This window comes from Pleurodeles waltl, chromosome 2_2, assembly GCF_031143425.1.
Source record: "Pleurodeles waltl isolate 20211129_DDA chromosome 2_2, aPleWal1.hap1.20221129, whole genome shotgun sequence".
Taxonomy (NCBI): domain Eukaryota; kingdom Metazoa; phylum Chordata; class Amphibia; order Caudata; family Salamandridae; genus Pleurodeles; species Pleurodeles waltl.
Genome location: NC_090439.1, coordinates 444081633 through 444105746, shown reverse-complemented (window position 1 = coordinate 444105746; position 24114 = coordinate 444081633).

The following is a 24114-nucleotide window of genomic DNA, read 5'->3' as shown; positions in this document are numbered from 1 at the left end:
TGAAATTGTGAGTCGGTGCGACTCGCAATTTCAGAATCGCAAAAGCATATGCAGAATGGTGTCTCAGACACCTTCTGCGAATCGCTATGGGGTCGCAAAGACCCACCTCATTAATATTAATGAGGTGGGTCGCATTTTGCGACCCTATAGCGATTCCCTGCACTCACAGGGATGGTGGCCTGCTGAAGTCAGCAGACCTCCATGTCTGTGACTGCTTTTAAATAAAGCAGTTTTTTTTTTTCATTTTGCAGCCCGTTGTCCTTAAAGGAAAACGAGTTGCAAAATGAAAAAAATACCGAAACCATTTGGTTTCGTTTTTTCAGTGTAGGCAGTGGTCCATTGCAATTCTGAATTGCGATGCGAGTCGCAAATAGGAAGGGAACACCCCTTCCTATTTGCGAGTCGCATTCACAAATTGCGAGTCGGTACCGACTCGCAATTTGTGACTGTGCATTGCATTAGGCCGTTTGCATGGCGCAAACTGCGATTTTCGCAGTTTGCACCATGAAAACGGCTACCTACATCTGGCCCTATGTTATTCATTGCAAATTCCGTGGGTGGAGCACATAAAGACCTTTTTCACGGACCTGGGACATCTGGATTATTATTGTACCCCAGGAAAAATGGAAATTCTATTTAGGAAAGATCTTAAAAAGGAATGTCTCACCCTCTTGGCCGACCTGAGGTGGGCCACAGAAGCGAAAAAATCTAGTGTGATGAGGCATTACTTGCTGCAGCAAACGGACGGTATGGAACCATATTTACAGTATGTTCTGAATCCGAGGCATCGTTTTGTTCTCACTCATTTAAGACTAGAGACATTTCATCGACTAGTCAGTTTTCCCATAATCAATGATTGGAGCCCAGTATTGGAGAACTGTCATTGTGATTCGGTTTCGACACAAAGCAAAATGCACACAGTTTTATTTTGCACATTTTATACTGAACAGAGAAAGGAACTTGTAATACCTCTTTTAAAAACTATACAAATACATCAGTGCCGCCTGGCTTTTTATACCTGTTAACTTTGCCATCAATCAAAATTTGTAATGCCCTTGCAGTATATTTATATGCAGTTTTGAAGGCAAGAAAGGGCTTTTAGATACATTTGGAGATGTTTTTACGAATTACTTTTGTGATGCCACGAGACTTTCCTCCCTAACAAAATACTTGAGAAGAAGTTTTTATGTTCCTCTTTTATCAACAACTGATCTTAACTTCTATAGTGGATTTTGTGACATAAGTTTTAGCTTTTATCTGCCTAACAAAAATTTACGAGATTGTGCTCTATGTGTGTTTTATCATGAATTGATGTTAGTTGGATTATTTGTGATATAAGTATTAATTTTTATGTGCTTTTATGGTTGTTGATAAACAATCGAATAAAGTATTATTGATTGATTGATTACTATTTTGTTTAAAATATTAAATATGGTATGGATTTCCTTTGAATGACTGTGTGTAGCGAACTTCCTCATCTGTCTCTCCACTTATATTTTTAATACAATTGTTTTTATTTTTCATTTGTTATACGATTGGCATTCATAAGAACCACTGATTCCTTAAGAATCACAACTTCCAGGAGGCACTATTCCTGTAACTACAGACACTAGCACAAGGTTCACAAGCTACAGTACATCTGTTAGTGAAACTCTCAATTGAAGTGTACTCATCTGGCGGAGGGGGGAAGGGGGGCATTTGCCGTGTGTGTAGCATAGAGAGTGACATGACTGCAACTCATAGGGGCACTGTTTTAGCAACTCCAAACACCAGAACAGTGTTAACGTTTCCAAAGACCATTGTCTGGCAACTCACAATTTAAGTTTACTCAACTGAGAGGATACCATTTATCAAATGTGGGAAGTAGAGGGAGTGACATGACTGCCAAGGACAGGAAAGCCCTGTGTCTGTAAAACCAACCATCAGCCCAGTGTCCAAATGCCATTGTTTGGGAACTCTCAATTGAAGTTGACTCACCTGGAAGGACACATTTACATAGGGTGTGTAGTACAGGGAGTTACATGACTGTAACTCCCAGGAGGCTCTGCTAATGTCACTCAAACCACCAGTCTAGCGTCCTCTTCTCCAAAGACTCCTGTTTGGTAACTCACACATGAAGTGAACTCACCTTGGGGGATAATATTTGCATACTGTATGTACTAGAGAGAATGACCTGACTGCAACTCCCAACAGGCCCTATATTTGTAACTCTAAACAAGAGCACAGTGGTGACCTGCCCACATACCCCTGTGTGTCAACACCCAAATTAAGTATATTTACCTGGGGGGATAACATTGGAAAAGTGTGTGAAGTAGATGGAATTCCCTGACTGCAACTCACACGAGGCACTGTTTCAGCGACTCAAAACACCAGGAGATTGTTCATTTATCAAAAGACCACTGTTTGGCAACTCTCAATGTAAACTAACTCAGCTGGGAGGATACCATTTGTATAGTGTGTGAGTAGTAGAGGGACTGGCATGACTGCTAAGGCCAGGAGGGTCTGTCACTGTTGCTTCACTCACCAGCCTAGTGTCCTCAACTCCAGAGACTCCTATTTGGTAACTCACAAATGAAGTGTACTCGCCTGGGGGCGATAACATTTGTGTAGTGTGTGTACTAAAGAGAGTGACTTGACTGCAACTCCCAGCACCCCCTGTTTCTGTAAACTCCAAACACCAGACCGTTGTTGTCTAGTCCAAATACCCTTGCCTCTTAGCTCTCAATTGAAGTGTACATACCTGGGTGGATAATATTTGTATAGTGTAGGAGGTTGGCCCTCTATGTAGTGTGCAATGCTAGGCACACTGTGAGGGACGGTCCAGGCAACCACACATTGGTTTACAGAGTTAAGAATTAGACCACCTAATGCTCTAATTTTTATGGTAACTTGATTGAGCAGTTAGGCTAATCTTGGATAAGTGAAAAGCATTTGTTCTTCTCTCAGAGTATCAATCATGCAACTCACACATTAGAAGGAATAACCAGACCAATTTATAAAACTGTGAGATGCTGGCCTGGTTTGTAGTGGGTACCAGAGGTACATACACCTTACACCAGGTCCAGTGATCCACCTTAGTGAAATGTAGGTAGTGTCTAGCAGCTTAGACTGTCTGGAGGTAGCTATATCGGAGCAGCCAAGGCTGAACTAGGAGACATTCAAAGCTCTTGCAATACCACTGTAGTCCCACAGTACTTACACACAAGAAAGACAATAATCAGTGTTAACAAAAATAAAGGTACTTTATTTTAGTGACACAAGGCCAAAAATATCTTAGAGGCAATACTCCATTTGGAGGTAAGTATTATACACAATAAATACACTAGTAACCAAAAAGTGGGTAAATAAACAGTCATAAAATAGTGCAAACAGTGAAAAACACAATAGATCGCAATGGGCCTAGGGGCAACACAAACCATATACTAAAATAGTGGAATGTAAAAGTCGATTTCGCCCCTTGGCAAGTGTGTAGAGGGGCATTGGGTATGTAAGACAACACCAAAGGTATCCTAGTGAGACAGTAAAGACACGCTGACAAACACTAATAAACAGGCCAAAAATGGGGGTAACCATGCTAGAAAGAGGCTACTTTCTCACATTCTACCCAAACGAAGGACAATAAGGCTACTCTTGGCCAGTTGAGACTTTATTGTCTAAATGGTGATAAGTGGAGAGGAGATATGCAATAGAGTGGTTACTCACTTTATCATCCACTGTATGGGTATTTCCCTATGGGGATGTATACCACCCTGTTTGGATATTTTTATGTAGAAAACAGTGCACATGCATATTCTCAGATTCTCTATTTGTGACGTTTAAAGTGGGGCAGTGGGACTGTTCCACTGATTCTATGTCAAGACAAGGATGCTGTCCTAAGGCTGAGAATGCTAGACAGGGATGCTGTCTCAACAAAGCCATAGCTGGGCAAAAGGTTTGTCCAAATGGCTGAAAGGGTGAACAGGGTTGTTGTTTCTCTTGGGTTGGAGCAGGACAGGGATGCTGTCCCATAGGCACCACAAAAGGACAGGGCTTCTGTCCTATGTTTTAGAAGTAGTGCAGGGCTGCTGCACTAAAGTTTCTCTGGGAGGGCTGCTCCATATTTACTTAAACAGTGCAGTTTGCTCATCTGGTTTAGTGGTTATACAGAGAGGGACTTTTACCTCTGGGAGTTTAGCTGAGGCATCTGTGGCCTATCTTGGTATAGGTTCCACCCCAGGAGAGGTCTCTCCCACCACAGGAATGGTATCCTTAGTGTCAGGGTGGGGAAGGGATACTTTGATATCCTTTTTACCTGTTGGGTGAGGAAGATCCTGAGGCTTCAGGGCTCCTTCTCTTCTTTGCTTTTTCATTTCATTAGAAATGAGAGGAAGCAATTCCTCAGGAATACTCAGAATGGATGCATTGGTCATATACTCTACCTCAGCCCAACCTTAGGGCTCTAGATCATTACCTGAGAGACAGTCTACAGGTAAGCTAGGTGATAGTACCACCTGCTTTGGGCCAGTAACTCCACCCAATTAAGTTGTACTACAGCTAAGGGGAGCGACTGAATGGAGTTATTGACATCAGTAACCTGGTACTTCTGTCCAGGAAGGTGTTGTGCAGGTGACACCAGGTTTTCAGTCACAAAAGGGATACTGGCACCTGTGTCCCTGTAGGCCTGGGCCTCAAAACCAATTATTACAATTGACTGATAGTACTTATCCATGTTAAGGGGACAAGCAGCCAAGGTGGCAAGGCCACTGCAACCAGGTGTGACATAAACTGTCTTGGAGGTTTCTATACCTTCCACAGTTTCTATAATGGACCCAAAAGTAAACCCAACTGCACCTTTTGTTTGACTATTTGCAGTAGTCCCACCACTACTACTACTACTACTGCTTGGGGCACTAGAGTTTGAAGTGGATGTATTAGTGGTGGTAGGTTCAGGGGCCTTACCTGGGCAGGACTTATCCCCTGGCCTATGGCCTTTACCTCTGCCCACATAGCACCAGGGCTTTTTATTGTGTCTAGAGTGTGAATAATAAGATGATTTATCCCCACCCCCAGAGGAGTGTAGTGGACCTGAAGGAGGATCTTCATGTTTATTTTTATCCCCATGCTCATCCTGAGATTGCTGCCATTCAACCAACCTTCTAAGGCCTTCACTGACCAGTCCAGAAAGTCTACCAAATCTTGTGAAGACTCTTATCTGGCCTCTTTGAATTTAATCCTACATTGTTTAGTGGTTAAGCCAAATCCATCCAAGCGTGCAGTCTTCAGAACATTGTAATTATCTGAATCATCTTCTCTGGCAGTGAGAAGTATATCTCTCCCCTTGCCAGAGAAGGACAACCACAGAATGGCAGCCCACTGTACCTGAGGGACCCTCTGAACTTTACAGGCCCTCTCAAGTGCAACAAACCACTTGTAGATGTCACCATCCTCCTTGTAATGGGGAACAATGTTATGAATGTTTCTAGAATAAAATGTATTTTCTTTGCCATTGTTACTTCTAAAACTGCTGTTGCTGCTACCACTATGGGGAACTAACCCCAACCCCTGTCTTTCCCTTTCCACAGCTAGGGATTCCCTATCTATGGCCAACTGTTGCTGCTGTAGCCTCAGTCTGGCCTCCTTCAACCTCAGCTTTCTGAGTTCCCTTTCTAGGGACTGGTCCTCAGGGTTGGATGCGTGGGACACTTCTGACACAGAAGTGACATGGGAGTGTGCAGAGGTTGATCTGTCCCTAACTTGTGTAACCCTAGTGACCTGGCCTTGAGGTGTGAATGGTGCCCTACCTGTGTGTGACCCCTTCCCACTACCAGCTACACTATTTGGTTTGTTAAGAGAAAGATCTGTGGAAGGACCCTCCACAGCATCTTCAGGCCTCTCTCCTGAATCTACCTGGTCAGATTCCCCCTCTACTTCCTCCTCTGGTTGTAAATGAGTATCAGCTTGCTCCTGATCATCTTGCAAGTGGAGATTTGATAGGAAATCCTTATTGGAGTTCTTCCCAATCCCTAAGCTTCTTTCTAGGCAGAGCCACCTCAGATTTTTAAAGTTAAGTTTCTCATAGCTTGTCTTCATAACCCTGGAGGTAGCCTCAATAGAAGACATAGGGGGTCATTCCGACCCTGGCGGACATAGACCGCCAGGGCCGGGGACCGCGGATGCACCGCCAACAGGCTGGCGGTGCATCCAGGCCAATTCTGACCGCGGCGGTAAAGCTGCGGTCAGAAAAGGGAAACCGGCGGTTTCTTGCCGGTTCTCCCCTGGCCTGAAGAATCCTCCATGGCGGCGCTGCAGGCAGCGCCGCCATGGGGATTCCGATCCCCTTCCCGCCAGCCTGGTTCTGGCGGAACCTGGCTGGTGGGAACGGGTGTCGTGGGGCCCCTGGGGGCCTCTGCAGTGCCCATGCCCATGCCAATGGTATGGGCACTGCAGGGGCCCCCTAACAGGGCCCCACAAAGGTTTTCAGTGTCTGCATAGCAGACACTGAAAATCGCGACGGGTGCAACTGCACCCGTCGCACCCTTTCCACTCCGCCGGCTCCTTTCGGAGCCGGCACCCTCGTGGAAGGGGGTTTCCCGCTGGGCGGGCGGGCGGCCTTCTGGCGGTCGCCCGCCAGCCCAGCGGGAAACTCAGAATGACCGCCGCGGTCTTTTGACCGCGGTACGGTCTTCTGGCGGTTCCCGCTTGGCGGGCGGCTCCCGCCGCCCGCCAAGATTAGAATGACCCCCAAAGTGATAGAAAAGTTAGGAAAAAGAGTAAGGAGTAAGCAAAACTATTTCATCTAACTTTTTAGAGAGAAAAGTTTTTTAAAGAAAAACAATTTCTTTAGTGTGAAAGTGAGACTGCTAGGTATAATTGTATATAGCGATAAGTTTAAGAGAACACTTTCTTGTGGAAAGCACCAGTGACAAAGCAATAAGGCAATTACAAATACTTATCCCACTGCTGCACCACCAATGTAGGAAGCTGTCCTGGTTTGTAATGGGTACCAGAGGTACTTACACCTTATAGCAGGTCCAGCGATCCACCTTAGTAAAATGTAGGCAGTGTCTAGCAGCTTAGACTGTCTAGAGGTAGCTGTAGCAGAGCAGCAAAGGCTGAACTAGGAGATATGCAAAGCTCTTGCAATACCACTGTCGTCACAAAGTACTTACACACAAGAAAGGCAATATTAAGTGTTACCAAAAATAAAGGTACTTTATTTTAGTGACACAAGGCCAAAAATATCTTAGAGGCGATACTCCATTTGGAGGTAAGTGTTATACACAATAAATACATGAGTAACCAAAAAGTGGGTAAGTAAACAGTCATAAAATAGTGCAAACAGAGAAAAACACAATAGATCGCAATGGGCCTAGGGGCAACACAAACCATATACTAAAATAGTGGAATGTGAAAGTCGATTTAACCCCTTGGCAAGTGTGTAGAGGGGCGTTGGGTATGTAAGACAACACCAAAGGTAACTAAAATACCCCACCCCAGAGCCCAGGAAAACAGGAGTAAAGTACAACAATGTTCCTCAGGACACACTAGAAGTCGTGGTAAAGGATTATGCAAAAAAAAAGCAAGTCTGCGAGACACCAATAATGGATTCCTGGACCTGAAGACCTGTGGAGAGAGGTGACCAAGTTGAGAAGTCGATGAAGAGTCGAAGAAGAGCAGGAGCCCCTGCTTACTTGGATAAAGGTGCAAAAGGGAATTCTCCGGTTGGAAGAAAAAGTCAGACATGCACCAAAGAAGACAGCTGCGGATTCCTGCTTGGTGCAAGAGATGTCACACGTCGAGTCGTTGGATGCAGGCTGGTTTCCATTGATGGATTCTGCCAACAAGCCTTGGCTCACACAAATGTCACAGTTGGCAGGAAAAGGTGCCAGCTGGGCCCAGGAGGAACCTGGGGGTCTCAACTCAGACTGAGAAGACAGATCGGTCTCTCAGCACTTTAGAAAGCCCTCAAAAGAGCAGGCAGCACCCACAGGAGTCCCAGGACACAGGGAATAAGGAGTTGCAAAACGCCGTAATCGCAGTACTACACAAAATGATCCCACGCTGCCAGAGAACACCTCAGGGAGCTGAGCATCGTAGGATAGAGTACTTGGGGTATGGCCTACGCTGTGCATGAAGGATTTCTGGAAGAAGTGCACAGAAGCCCAAGGGAAGTAACTCCGTCACTCCACGGGAGATTCCTTTGGTTCTTCTTGTGCAAAATGAAGACAGGCAGTCCTCAGAATATGTACAACCTGGAAACTGTTGCAGTTGCTGGCAGGAGCTGAAGTTACAGAGTTGCAGTAGTCTTTTGGGATATTTTGTTGCAGTTACAGTGTTCCTGGAGCAGTCTGCGGTTGATCCAATGGCCATAGGATGAAGTAAAGGATGCAGAGGATCCCTGCTGGAGTCTTGCAATCCGTATCTGAGGAAACACCCACAGGAGAGACCCTAAATAGCCCTCAGAGGGGGATTGGTCACCTAACCAGGTATGGACCTACCAGGAAGGATCTCTGACGTCACCTGCTGGCACTGGCCACTCAGATGCTCCCAGTGTTCCCTGACCATCCTGAAAACAAGGTGGCAGAACCCAGGGACACTCTGGAGGAGCTCTGAGCACCACCCCTAGGGTGGTGATGGACAGGGAAGTGGTCACTCTCATTTGTCTAGTTTTGTGTCAGAGCAGGGACTGGGAGTCCCTGAACCGGTGTAGACTGGATTTTGCAAGGAGGGCTCAACACTTCCAGAGGCTCTGGAACACCTATTTCCAAAGGTACAGGGTGTAACACCCCTCTCCTAAAGGAAATGCATTGTTCTGCCTTCTGGGATTGAGCTGCTCAAGACCTACGAGGGCAGAAACCTATCTGTGAAGTGGCAGCAGCTGGGGCTGCAGTGAAAAGCTCAGAAGGCTGGTATGGCAGTGCTGGGTGTCCATGGTGAAGCCCCCAGGGTGCATGGAATTGACCTCCCAATACCAGAATCAGATTAGGGGTACAATTTCTCAACCCTAGACACCTCACATGGCCATATCCGGAGCTACCATTGTGAAGCTACATATATGTATTGCCCTATATGTAGTGCACACTTATAATGATGCCCCCGCACTCACGAAGTCCGGGGAAATGGGCCTGGATGATGTGGGTGCACCTCTGCTAGTGCATGGGTGCCCTCACACACAGGTACTATGCACCTAGCCTTCAGGGTCTAAAGGTTAGATATATGTGACTTAAAAGTGACCTGGTGCAGCTAAAATAGCTGTGAAATAGTGCTTACACTATTTCACTCAGGCTGCAATGGCAGTCCTGAAGAAGTGTTTGTATGAGCTCCTTATGGGTGGAAAAAGAAATGCTACAGCCCATAAGGATCTCCTGGAACCCCAATGCCCTGCGTACCTAGGTACCATATACCCAGGACTTATAAGGGCGGTCCAGTATGCCAATTTGGTATGGAATACTGGGTTACTAGTATGTAAGTACAAATTTGCACTGGAGTTCTGGTTAACAGGACTTCAGTGACACAGTCAAGCATACTGACAAAACAGTAAAAACATGCTGACATGTAGGCCACAAACTATGAGCACTGGGGTCCTGACTAGCAGGATCCCAGTGAGACAGTAAAAACAAACTGACAAACACTGACAAACAGGCCAAAAATGGGGGTAACCACTCTAGAAAGAGGCTATTTTCCCACAAACAATACTTCTGATTTTTATATACATTTTAAGACCAAGATTATCAAAATTGGTTAAGTACTTTTGGAGGTATGGATTTTTGAAGTTTAAAAAAAAATAGGCTTTTTGTGCATAAGTATGCACCATTGGAAAGACATATAAAATAACAGAAATGCTTTATCAAGTTCTTCGTTTGTAGGTTGGTCGAGGTCGTCATTAACAATCTGTGCCAGCTGGAGAAGTTCGGGTGGCTCCCGGTTCCGGCTGAAGCAGCGAGGAAAAGTCTCTGGAGCTGGTGCAGGGCCACTGCGGGGGACCACTTGGAAAATGTCTGTGCAGGTAAGTTTAGAGGTAGTTGCAAGGGGTGATGGACCTTAGGGCACAGCAGGTTGGTTGTTGCAGGGAACAGGGCGGACAGGTGCAGAGCGAATTGGTGAGCAAGGAGCTGTGCCCGAAGATTCCCTTTCGATCTGGAGGTAAGTCACTTTAAGGGTCTTTTATAGGACAACAGGGGCACTCTGGTGGGAGTTTCAGTGTGTTCCTGAAGTCCTTTAACTGGGGCTTCCTCCTGGTCTTTTTTTTGTCCCAGGCAGTCCGGCTTTCTTGATGTCCAATGTCAGCTGGCCAGTACACAGGGTACTGCTACGATTCCACCTCTGAAGGTCGCAGTACCACTAAACTTAGCACACTTGCAGGTTCGTCTTCATGGTTGTTAGTGTGCTGTTCAGTCCAACTGTAATTTCTGAATCAGGAGTTAGCAGACAGTTAGTCAAGTGACTCTCACTGCTGGTTTCTTCTTTGTTACAGAGTGGTAGCTCCACTCTGGAGGGAGTTCTTGTGTGATTGGCAAAGCCTGGAGGTCTTCTGGCTTTGTTGAGGTCAGTCCAGTTGTCCAGCAGCTCCACAGCGGTGATTGTTGGGTCCTGGGTACAGCAGGCAGGGTTTTGAAACTTGCCACTGGGGCAGTGCACATTCCTGATGGGGGAGGTTGTTAGCACCTCCACTCAGGAAGGGCATTGTTTTACAAACCAGAGAAAGAGTGCTCTCCCCCAAGGTTTGTATATTGGGTGTCAGGAGGTGGCAGGCTGAATAGAACCAGTCAGCAACCATGGCAGGGTAGTTAGCTTTTGCAGGGGGCACCACTAAGGTGACCCCTGGGTACATTTAGGGGTAAATCCAATATTGGTAGACAGTTTGGATTTATCATTCTGAATTGTTTGATACCAAACAACCCAGGGTTCAGAGTGGCCATCATGTAGCTGGGAAACGGACTGGTGTCCAGCACATGTATTAAAATGTTCACTCACTATATCCCAGGTTTGGCAAGGACACAGTGGAAGCATATTGCTCATGCAGCTATGCCCTCACACATAATATGGTGCACCCTGCCTTAGGGTTGAAGGCCTGCCACAGGGGCGTCTTACCCATAGTAAATGCTGTGTATGGTGGACAGGGCACATTGGCAGTGAGCCATGTCAAATCTGTGTTTTAGGGTTGCACCAGGACACTCAGCCTGCAGTGGCAGTGCTGGGTGCATCTACATGCATTGCCCTAGAGGGTGGCACAGTCAGTGCTTCTGCCCCCAGGGGCCTACCAATAGTATCCCATCCCCTAGGTACCTAAGTACCCTTTTACTAGGGACATATAGTGGTAGCTAAGAGTGTATCCAATTGTGCCAATGTATCACAACAGTTTTAGTGAAAGAGCTCTGGCCCAGGCAACCCGGTTAGCAGGGGCCCTGGGCACTACAATTTCTACGCTATCTCAAACATCAGGTAAGAGTGGAGGCTAACCATGTCAAAAAGAGGCGTTTTCTCACATATGGTGAAGTGTACTCACCGGTGGGGATGACATTTATCTAGTGTATGAAGTAGAGTGAGAGACGTGTCTGCTAAGGTCAAGAATCTCTGTCTCTTTATCTCCAAACACAAGCCCAATGTTCACATGCCCCAATACCCCTGTTTCTTAACTCTCAAACGAAGTTTACTCATCTAGAAGGATAACATTTGTATGGTAGTGAGAAGGAAAGGGGGTGACCAGAATGCAACAGCCAATAGGCCTTGTGTCTCTAACTCCAACCACAAAACCGGTGTTCAATTGCCCAAATCCATCTATTTGTGAACTCCCAATTCAAGTTTACTTACCTTGGAGAATAACATTTGAATGGTGGTGGGAAGCAGAGGGAGTGATCGGAATACAAAGCCCAGTAGGCCCTGTGTCTTTAACTCCAATCACAAAAGCAATTTTCACTTGCCCAAAACCATCTAATGATTAACTCGCAATTGAAGTTTACTCACAGAAGAGGATAACATTTGTCAAATGTGTGTAGTTTGGAGAGTGACATGATTGCAACTCCCAGGAGGCACTATTTCAGGAACTCTAGACACCAGACCAGTGATCACTTGTCTAAAGACCCTTGCCTGCTAACTCTCAATTGAAGTTTACTGACTTGGTAATGACCAAGATACACTTAATTCTCAACTCTGAGATGTATCTGGTTACCTAACTCCATCTTGGGATGACAATCCATATTAAACTATTGCAGACAGGAAGGGCAGCCTACCCAGTGTGGTGTGCAAAACACTGATCCCAAAGGTCTCCTCAAATGCATAACCAGAATGTTATTAGCAGCAGACACATTCACAATGCACTAACTACATGATGAATCCTGTCACAAATACAACAAGCTCCTGGACCTGTCAGCATAACAGTCAACTAGGCTTTAAAATGACCAAAGACATATCTTGCCTAGCCACTGTTTTGCCTACGCTGGTGGAAAGATGGCATTCTCAAAGCATCCTCTCAAGTGCTAATGATCTGCACATTTCGGCAGCTGCTTGACTTAAATGGATTTGGCATGCTTCATAAATGTCAGGTCAATAGAACCAAGACCATGAGTACTTGCCACAATAGGATTAACTGCAAACTAACATTGTACTTGGTCTATGCTTAATGTAACAATAACTTGTTGGAGGTAGATGACACAATACAACCAGTAATGTTGTGTCTTAAATATCAACAGGTCGAGCTGCCAATGGGCACACAGAGGCCACAGAAGAGACTGCCATTACCCTCAGGTTGAAGCCCTCAGGGAAGAGGACACTCCTGGAAGTGTGGTAGTAGAAGATGGTTCTGGCTCTTTGAGCATCCAGGCCAGACACCAACAGTGAGTTACACTGTGGCCACATCAACACCTCCCAGCCCGGTTGCCTCAACATCACAGGAAACTATTTGCCACCCAACCTGTGTCCCAAGCACAGTATGTACCATCTTGTGCCCCCTAGTCTTGAATCCTGAGTTGCAATGCAACACTTCAAACAATGAGTGTCCTGGAACCAGTGGGAGAGGGCACCCTGTGTTGAGGGCACAGGGTTCTGCGGGTAGGGTGCATGGGAGGGATGCCATGGGCCAGCAAAGTGCTGCCACTGGGGCTGCTCCTGGCCAGGACACCATCAGCCAAGTCTTAGGGGTCTATCAGGAGTCCCAAGGCATGACGGGCCAGGTCTTGAACGAACTCTGAGAAGTCAAGCAGCTACATATGGACATGTATAGGGACATGCAAGAACAGATAGAGACCCAGAATACCAAAATGGCTTTCCTAACAGGAGTGATGAGGGAGCAGGGCTTATCAAAACCAATCTTCCCCTCCCCTTGGCTCCTCAACACCAGCCACATCTACATCAGTGCCAGCCACTGATAGGGAGGCCCTGCCAATGAAAGAACACGCCCCAGACCAGACACTCCTGCCTCTCTAGCAGCAGATCCCCCCACAAGCAGGGATGTCAGCAAATAATCAAGGAGGTGCAGATGGCAAGACATCCACCATTGCCAGCAAGTGACCTTTTCCTAAAGGACCTCCTTTGTGTGCCACACATTCACTCCTTCAACTGATCCTAAATCACCTACCAGTTCCAATGAGATGAGTACTCTGGTCTTTGGACTCCCAATGATGTGGCACCTACTCCAAGGATTTAACCACCATGACTGACACCTTCATATATTTCTTCTTTTCTGTCCAAATCGGATTTACTGCATTGGCATTGTAATTAATTTACCTATTACAAACTCATTGTCTGCTTTCTTGGTTTCAACATTTTGCTATGTAGAGATGTAAGACCATGTGAACCATGTGATGAAGACATAACATACTTGTGCAAGGAGTGATATGTTACAGGTACACAATGTCCTGCTCAGGATTACAGCTATTACACACAAATACATACATACAAGTTTCTGGTCACACCAAACATTGTATTCCAGTGTACAGCACATAGGCTGACCATATGTCTGGAGCTTTTGATACAAGAATGTGAGATTCATACTGAGTCAAAATACATACTCCAAGGTACAGCTTCCCAGACCACAGAAGGAAAGGATTTGTCAGACATTGTCCTGTAGAATAGGCAACCATTAAAGTGGATGATGCCAGCAGCTTGAGCCGTATCACATACCACACCAAACCAATCCGTCACATAATCCAAGATACAGACAGATGACAGTGCAACAGTCCCTGATCACAGGCCCATCAAAATACAATGACCATGTATCTGGTGGTATGACGCAAACATATGTCAATGTTGTGTCACAGGCACTGTGGCCTGCAATGATGAAACAGATCACAGCTACATACAGGTCATGCAAGAATTGTGTTCAGCCAACGTGAAGTGTGAATGACTTGGTCACAATCTATGACTACATATTTCATGCCCACATGATGACACATATGATGCAATCGACCCAACACAACACACAAAACAAGTCCAATGTGCAATTTGGATCTTCCACCCAAACTCTGTGCAAGCTGCCTTGGCACAGGTCTCATATACCCCAAATCTATGACCTACATCACCTAGAACAATCCATGTTCAGTTTGTATGTCAGAACAGCATCAGATACCTGCGAATGTCACAAATCTGAAATGCCTACATGAGAATGTCATGGCGAAGGTACATGTAGAAAGACAAAACAAGGAGTATAGACTTGAACACCTACCTTTTACACAAATCACATAGCAAGCAACTGGAACAGTAATTACATGACAAGGAAACTGACACAAATAAAGTAACATCATTGAGGTTGGGATATGTTAAAGGGTAAGTCTTGAAGCAGTCTTATCACAGAGTATCAGCTCCCTAGTTGTTGCTAAAATACTAAACTCCACGCATTCTCACAACTACAGTTCATTGTTTCATTGTACAGTCACAGCCATTACATCACCTGTCATACTTACACTCATTAAAAGTAGCTGTTGATGAGATCTTCCTGCAAGTCAGCTCATTCCCCTTCACCACTGTCATCCTTACTTGGCATATCTGGATTTTCACACAGTGGCACTGCAGACTTCCCCTCCTCTGGGATGTATGGGATATTCCTCTGCAGGGCAATGTTGTGAAGTATGCAGCATGCCACAGTGATCTGACACATTTTTCCAGGTCAGTAGAGGAGGGCTCCACCAGTCCTGTCCAGACACCTAGATCTGGCCTTCAGGAGCCCATAATCCCACTCCACTACCCACAGTGTTCTTTCATGGGCTTCATTGAAGCAGACTTCCCCTGGTGTAGTTGCATTTCTTCAGTGGTTTGTAGGAGGCAGGCCTGGTTTGTAGTGGGTACCTTGGGTACTTACACCTTATACCAGGTCCAGTTATCCCTTAGTGAAGTGGTAGTGTTCTAGCATCTTAGGCTGATAGAGGTAGCTATAGCAGAGCAGCTTAGGCTGAACTAGGAGACATGCAAAGCTCATGCAATACCACTTATAGTTACAAAGTACTTATACACAAGTAAAGAAAATAACAAAAATAAAAGTATTTATTTGGGTGACACAGTACCAAAAATATCTTAGAGATTACACAGGGGTACCGTCGCTCTCAGGGAAGGCAAGGTCTTACCTCCTCCAAATTGCATCAGCAGGATCTCAGGACAGTCTGTCGAAAGCGCCCAACCTATGTGTCCTTAGAAGCACGCTTTTCGCTGTGGGAGGAGTCCAAGTGTACCAGTCATCATCTTAGAAGGCGCCTGCTGGAGCAGGGGAGTGACTCCATCACCCCACAGGAGATTTCTTCGGTCATTCTGGTGCAGGATGAAGACAGGGAGTCCACAGAGCATGCACACCATGGAAACAGTTGCAGTTGCTGGCTGGTGCTTAAGTTGAGGAGGAAAAGTAAAACTTGTGGATACTTTATTGCTGTTACAATGTTCCTGGAGCAGGCTGCAGTTGATCCAAGGTCAGATGATGATGAAGTAGTTGCAGAGGATTCCTGAAGGAAACTTGCGAGCAGAATCTGAAGAGAACCCAGAGGAGAGACTCTAAATGCCCCTGAGAGGGAGATTGGCTACCTTATCAGGTATGGACCTATCAGGAGCGGTCCCTGACATCACCTGCTGGCACTGGCCACTCTGAGCCCTCCAGAGTGTCCCCACACCTTGTAAAGCAAGATGGCTGAAGTCTGAGACACACTGGAGGAACTCTGGGCACCACCCCTAGGGTGGTGAAGGACACAGGAGTGGTCACTCCCCTTTCCTTTGTCCGGTTTCGCACCAGAGCAGGGAACAAGGGGTCCCTGAACCAGTGTGAACTGGTGTATGCAAGCAGGGCACCATCTGTGCCCTTCAAAGCATTTCCAGAGGTTGGGGGAGGCTACCCCTCTCCAGCCTGTAACACCTATTTCCAAAGGGACAGGGTGTAACACCCTGCTCTCAGAGGAAATGCTTTGGTCATCCTTCCTGGGACTGGGCTACTCAGACCCCAGGAGGGCAGAACCCTGTCTGTGAGGTGGCAGCAACTGTAGCTGCAGTGCAAGCCTCAGAGAGATGGTTTGGCAGTACTGGGGGTCCATGGTGGAGCCCCCAGGATGCATGGAATTGGCTCTCCAATACCAGTTTGGAATGGGGGGACAATTCCATGATCTTAGACATGTTGCATGGCCATATTCGGAGTTACCATTGTGAAGCTACATATAGGTATTGACCTATATGTAGTGCACATGTGTAATGGCGTCCCCACAATCACAAAGTCCCGGGAAATGGCCCTGAACTATTTGGGGGTACCTTTGCTAGTGCAAGGGTGCCCTCACACTTAGTAACATTGCACCTCACCTTCGGCAAGTGAAGATTAGACATATTGGTGACTTATAACTTACTTAAGTGCAGTGAAAATTGCTGTGAAATAACGTGTGCGTTATTTCACGCAGGCTACAATGGCAGGCCTGTGCAAGGGATTGTCTGCGCTTCCTATGGGTGGCAAAAGAAATGCTGCAGCTCATATGGATCTCCTGGAACCCCAATGCCCTGGGTACTTAGGTACCATATACTAGGGACATATAAGGGGGGTCCAGTGTGCCAATTGAAATTGGTAAATGAAGTCACTAGCCTACAGTGACAAATTTACAAGCAGAGAGAGCATAAGCACTGAGGTTCTGGTTAGCAGAGCCTCAGTGACACAGTCAAGCGCTATACAGACACACACATTAGCCATAAACTATGAGCAGAATCCCAGTGAGACAGGCAAAACCATACTGATATACAGGTAAAAATGAGGGTAACATTCCAAGGAAGATGGTACTTTCATATTTGGTGTCAATAACCAAGGGCGTTTTGGATATCCAGAGTCTCCTGTTAAGGAATGAGACATATGTACAACAATGAGTCACTGATTTCATGATTGTAGCACCTGACATTGCACACACAGTCAGGACAGCTGTAACTCACCAGCCAGCTAGGCCCTCTCTGAGCACAGTTGTAACATTAGCTGGCATGGTGCTGTTCTGCATTATGAAGGAATGATGGGCTGAACCCGGATAACTGGCATACACATGTAATGTAGAGAATCACCAAACAGGCAACTTGCAAGTTGATGGAATAGACGTTCTTTCTGTTGCCATAAACTTGTTAATTGGCCTGCATGGGACCAAGTCAAAATGTGTGCCATCAGTGGCCCCCACCATATGTGAGATACATGCACAACTATGAACGTCAGCCTTCACATGGGCAAAATCCTCATGTCGGGTAAACTGGATATAGCTGTCAAGATGTTTCAACATTGCTGAGAAGACATCCTTCCATACCAGACTGAACATAGGTTGGGATATACCAGCAGATAGGGCCACTGTATGTTGGACGGACCCTATGGCTAGGAAGTGCAATACTGACGTGACTTGTACAATGAGTGGTATGCTGGTTGGCTAACTAATAGCTGGCATCAGATCTTGCCCCAACTGATGACATAAAGTCACTATTGTTTGCCTATCCAAGGAGGAGTACGTTATTATGTGCCTTTGTTCCATGATCTGAAGGTCTGGAAGTGGACGGTAGGCAGGAGGTTGTCACATCCTCCCTCTCGATGGATATCTATGTATGGAAAGACTTGACTTCTAACATTAGTCAGTGTGTCCACAGCAGCACACATGAAGCATGTCAATGATATCATGTCACAAAGCATTTCTGACTGGATAGACATGGAACCTAGTACAGATCACTGCTTTGAATGACGCAAGGATCACATGTTCCCCCCATGTTTTTTAATACATGTGTCCACAACATGGATATGGACCAAACTCAAAGATGAAATATGACTGTATGTCCCAACCCCTAAAATTATTGTTGGTGGTGGTGGACTGTGCCCCACTGTTAAATGCCATCTGTGCCCTGCAAAATACTGCAGTGCAAACAGGATTAGGATATTTGTGAGGTAAAAAAACCTTTTTTGCAGGTGTGAGGCAATTTCTAAAGCCCAGTATAGCATCTCAGGCCACCAAAATGTTGCAGTCTGTGTGGAATCAATGGGATGGACAATATAAAGGTATTGGTGGCCAGTGCCATATGTTAAGTTTAGTCACATTGTGTTGTGTGAGGTTTTTGGGATTCTAGATCATCCATGTGTTTGATGTACATAAGTAGATAAGAAGACATTACCGTCATCCACTGACATCTCTTTCCTCATGATTGTTGTAAATGTCAGACAACATGTATGCGCATGCCAGCATGAGCTCTATGTACATGTTTCATGAGTCTTTTGAGAATCATGTGAGCAATGTGCATAGTACCACAGGTCTTTCAACCCACATCTGGCCTTGCTAAACTGTTATGTGGAAGGCATATCATGACTCACTCTGCCCTTCAGGTTGCCACACACACCACATGCCAAATTGCTGATAGCTACATAATGTGCTATCATGCATGAAAGTGATGATATTGTAGTGTCATGTAAGTGATGTCTGCTCAGCCTGCAGAGACCAGAGCCTGTCAAATGCATCTCCCAGTATGATACATAGTCTAGGTTGTGGGAGAGTCATAGTGGCTATGCAACTGTGGCACTGTGCCCACTCCCTGTACCTCAGCAGACCCTCGCATGCGACCAATATGATGCTCTAGTGGCAAAACCTGCCCTGACTGCCTCATTTATTTGACTAGATTAGGAATAGGTACGGATGAAATCATCAATCTAGTACATATGTGCATTTAGCATAATTGCCAATGTGTGTCTCAGCCTCATGACACTTCCCTTACTCCCATAGCTTTGATGTCACCTTCCCATGGCTCATATTTGTCTTGTACATGCATGTTGCATAACTAAAAGTCCCACAATGCAGACAGTATGTTGATTAAATAGAGGCCATGATATGTGACTCAGTAGCTTGATCACATAGTAGAAACTGAGTAATGCATGCTTTTGTTTGTTGGATGCCATCTCTGTAGGGTAGACACATGTGTCCAAAGGAGTGTTCTGTGGTACAGGTACCCCCTGAGGTGGAATAAGTCTGCATTTGTTATTCCACATGTCCACACATGGACAAGGAAGACACTTTCTGTACCCACAACGCCAGCCCCTTGATTGTTATTTATGTGTAATGTTGAAGTTTGTACTCTGGCAGTTGCCTGTAGGAACTGTATGCAGTGAGTCATTCTCACAGTGTGAATGTGTTGGCCCATTCAAAACAAGGAGTCTGCCTTTCAGAAGCCACATAGGTGTGTAGTGTTTTATTGTGGCTCACATCACAGTACGAATTGCTAAAGCATGAGCTACCTGATGTCACTAACTTTGCTTAGTCATTGTAGGCCATGAGCAGGGTAATGGGTTAGTCTGCAGATGCAAATACATATGTCTGTAGTAAGGTCCCAATAATTATTGGCTTGGGGGTTCCACACTTGGAGAGCATTAACAAAGAGAAGAGTCGTAGCTTGGTGTTACTGCGCTGTATGTGACTCAACCATTTGTGATAAAACCTGTGACTGTAATCTCTTGATTTGTCTTTTGCATCCATGGAGGTCCATGCCCATTTGAAAAAGGAACTGTGGAGAGCCATCACCAAGAAGATGAGGACTCTGGGGGTCCCCAGCCGATAGAACGCTCACTGTCAGAAGAGGTGGGAGGACCTGAGACGCTGGGCCTAGAAGATCGCAGAGGCCCAGCTGGGGATGTCCTCCCAATGTTGACGTGGTGCCCCTTGGACCATGACTCCCCTAATGGCCTGCACTCTAGTGGTGGCCTACCTAGACATTGATGGGAGTTTGAGGACAGCACATCAACCACAAAGGGGTATGTACAGGGCATATTCCTGCCTGTCACATTGCCAGGTGAATGTGTTAGGTTGTGACAGCTTCCCCTGACAATTAGGGATAAGCCATGTGTAACACAGTAGATGAGTGATTGTTTGTGTAGACATGTCATGTGTTGTATACTGATGTGCCTTGCCTATTGGCCCAGTGACCTAGGATACAACTCTGCACAATCCACAAACAATTTGCTCTCCAAGGATAACATATGGCTGTGTACATTGATCAATCAAGTTCTGTTTGCAGCTGTGGTGGTTGTAAATTCTATGCAACAGACCACTACTCCTCAGTGTTACATGTCAAAGGTAAGAAAATGATGGATCACTGTCATCAGCCATGTGTCTGGTTAAATTAGCTTTTTGCCATCTGCCACCCAAAGGCTAGTTGTCTTCAGCGTATGATGGGTGCTGGTACCTCACTACTGTCTGTAATGTGAAAATGGCCATCAAACATGTGACAGCATACATTTGTCTTTGGGGGCAGCTACAGATCAATACTTTCCCTTGGTAAGTGGGGAGTGTCCATTGACATGATTTATGTGTCATCACTGTTGCCAACATTCCCTGTGCCTACATGTCAGCATGTATCCCTTTCTCTTTAGCAGAACATTTGTAAACTGCTGTTTCATGCATGGTCTACCTGTGTAGATGGGATGATGGCTATATTCCCTCACATTTATGGGCACGGCAACCTGTGTGTAGAATAAGACAATTGCAATGGGGGTATGTTTCATGTTGTACCACATACAGGAGGATGCCACCATTGTTTATTGGCTGACACATACCCTCATGCATCATAGCATCCCATTTGGCATGTACAAGTGCAGTAGCAATGTGGGACATGACAGAGAGGCCTAGAGTTTTAAGCTACAATGTGCACTTCTTTGCCCTTGATGTAGAATCATGTAGCAAACTGCTTAGCAGATGTGAAATGAGCAAGGTTTGTAACCTGACTGTTGGCATGCATCATGAAGTGATTTGTAGTTATGTTGATATCGCATGTGTTTGGTTGCAAGCATTCATCCACAGACATCTGGTTTTGCATGATCATAATAGAGACAATGATGTTGATTCAATTAAGCAACATGTTGAGGGCCTTCAGCAAGTACTTGCAAATCTCCAAGGGATTTGTGGAGTCTACTGATGAAATCAGAGTATATCATTGTAAAGAGTGCCAGACGTTAGTAGTGATTTCCCTGTGGCTTGCTGATTCATTATGTTGTGGAGTTTAGAGACATCTCTCCCTGCCATATTGCATATCATGTCTACAGTGTCCATTTCCATGCCAAATGTGTGGCCTATATGAGCACAATTACTACTACCTCCATGACTCCTTTGGGACAAATATCGCTAGTTGAAGTGTGCATTTTCAAACTGATTCCAGTGTGACATCAGTATTTCCATGTCACTTTATCCAGGCTATTGTACCTTTGTCAGCAACATGGCAGGATTTTGGGTCACTAAGTATGTGACAAATAGATGTGTGCATGACCTTGTGTGGGATATGTGGGAATGCAGTTGGCGTTGGCATACTATTGTCTGAAAACAGGTGACTGAGGTATGCTCCATGGGGCAAAACATTGAGGGTGATAAGGTCTCCTACTAGCTCAATGGTTACAGTGATTGCACAACTTCAGCCATGCAATTGTAGTTGTCTGAGTTCCTGATTTACCTGTGGGCAACTGTTGACAGTTCAGTTGGCATGCACGCAAATAGTATGACACATGTATAGGCCACTTAGTTGGAGTTTGTTGCTGGGACCTACTTGACATCATGGCAATGTTTGCTAATGAAAGCTGTGTTCAAGTGTGATCATGGACATGTGGTGACACTATTTATCTTTGCAGACTCAGCCCAGGGAAGCAAAGGAGACAGGGCACAACCGAGTGGGGATTAATCTGGCCACGGGACCTCGGGTCAACATACCACTGACACAGAGGGACCCAGTGGCCCAGAGAGTGAGGGTAATGCTGCAGAGGAGACTAGATCAACATCCTCTTCATCATTGGATTTTTCCTCCAGTGGACACTCCCAAGTGAGCGCGGATCCACCAGGGCATACTCCTGTACAATCTTTGACCATCAACCCCTGTTCTATTGCCACCTTCCCTGTTGCTCCTTACCTAGTTGGCCGTGCCAGCTCACCCAAGAGGGTGGGCATCTCCTTTTGCTGCATGTACCTGCTTCCCAGCCCCTGTTACCCCTGCTGCCCAGTAAGGAGGCTATTGACCTCCTGAGCAGTATCTCTGTAGGTCAGACAGCCATTTTGGATGCAATCCAGGGATTGGAAACCCAACTTCAGTAGACCGACGCATACCTGGAAGGATTTCATGGTGCAATGTTTGACCTACAAAGATCTTTTCAGCTCTGGCCTCCACAATGATGACAGCCAGTCACCTCTCACCTTCCATCCCCCTCCACCTTCCAATTCCCAATCCTAAACCCCCATTCCTTTACCTAACCCAAGCACACAGACGGAGCCGCACACACCAACCTCAACATACAAGAGCAGCACCCACAGACACAAGCACCACAAAGCACAGGGCCCACAAACAAACAGACAACCACATACACAACATCAGTTACTACTTCCCCAAACACGCACAACATCAAGAATAGCCACAGGCACCACCACAACTGTAAGTGACACACCCATCACACCCAGCAAACCTGCAGACACCACCTCAATAGACACCCAGACATCTACTGCACCCACCATCCCCGCAGATACCACCCCAACAGACACACAGACATCCACTACATCCAGCATACCCACAGAGACCACCCAAACATACACACAGATATCCACCACTAACAGCATACCAGCAGACACCCCGGCAGTGAGTGTCAAGAAGTGGTGGTAATACCGCCAACGGGCTGGCAGTAAGTTCTGCCAAATTATGACCATAGCGGTAATAACTCCCATAGACAGCCAATGTACCATGTGAACCGCCAGGGAGGAAACAACACTCACCACGGCGGTAGCTGGCAACTGCCAGGCGGAAGACAAAGTACCTCCCACCATATTAAAAGACAGCAAACCTCCACCTTTTCCGGGGCGGTACCAACGCCAACAAAAGCCTGGCGGAAACAGAGCTCAGAAGTGAAAGGACTCATCATTGGTGACACAGGGAAGAACTACACCACCATGGAACCCGAACTGCAAGTCTTCCTGATGATCTTCTACGTAATGCTCCATCTGGAACACCAATGCTGACGAAGACAACGACAGTGAGTACAGCTGCCTAGCACATAAGGTGGGGAGGGAGAAAAATGAGAGAGACACACACACGCACGACACACACCCGTCACACACACACGCTCCATACACACAGCCAGCTGCACACGTAAACCAATGGCACACAACACCTGGCATAATAAAACACGGACCATATTGCTGAAGTACTGACAATTTACTAGCATAGCAAAACCCACCACATGAACCAAATATATTTACAGATATGCATAAAGGGCTTATGCCCAGTCCAAAGTCATAAGGGCACACAAGGCCATAGTGCAAAGTCTAAGGCCCAACCTGTATCCCGACACATCTGAAGAGAACACTGCAGAGGCATCATTTTGCAACTGGGAACGCACCTCAGGGGGATGGGGTGGGGGGCACCCCAGACAAATATGGGAACTTCCCCACTGGTTCGGGAGGGGGCAACGTGCCCATTGCTCTGTCCTGGGGAGTGCAAGGCCACAGTCTCTGGAGTGGGTGACTTCCCCACTGGTTCTGGAGGGGGCAATATGCCCATTGCTCTCTCCTGGGGAGTGCAAGGCCACAGTCTCTGGAGTGGGTGACTTCCCCACTGGTTCTAAAGGGGGCCAAATGCCCATTGCTCTTTGCTGAGGAGTGCAAGGCCACAGTCTCTCAAGTGGGTGACTTCCCCACTGGTTCTGGAGGGAGCAACTCACAC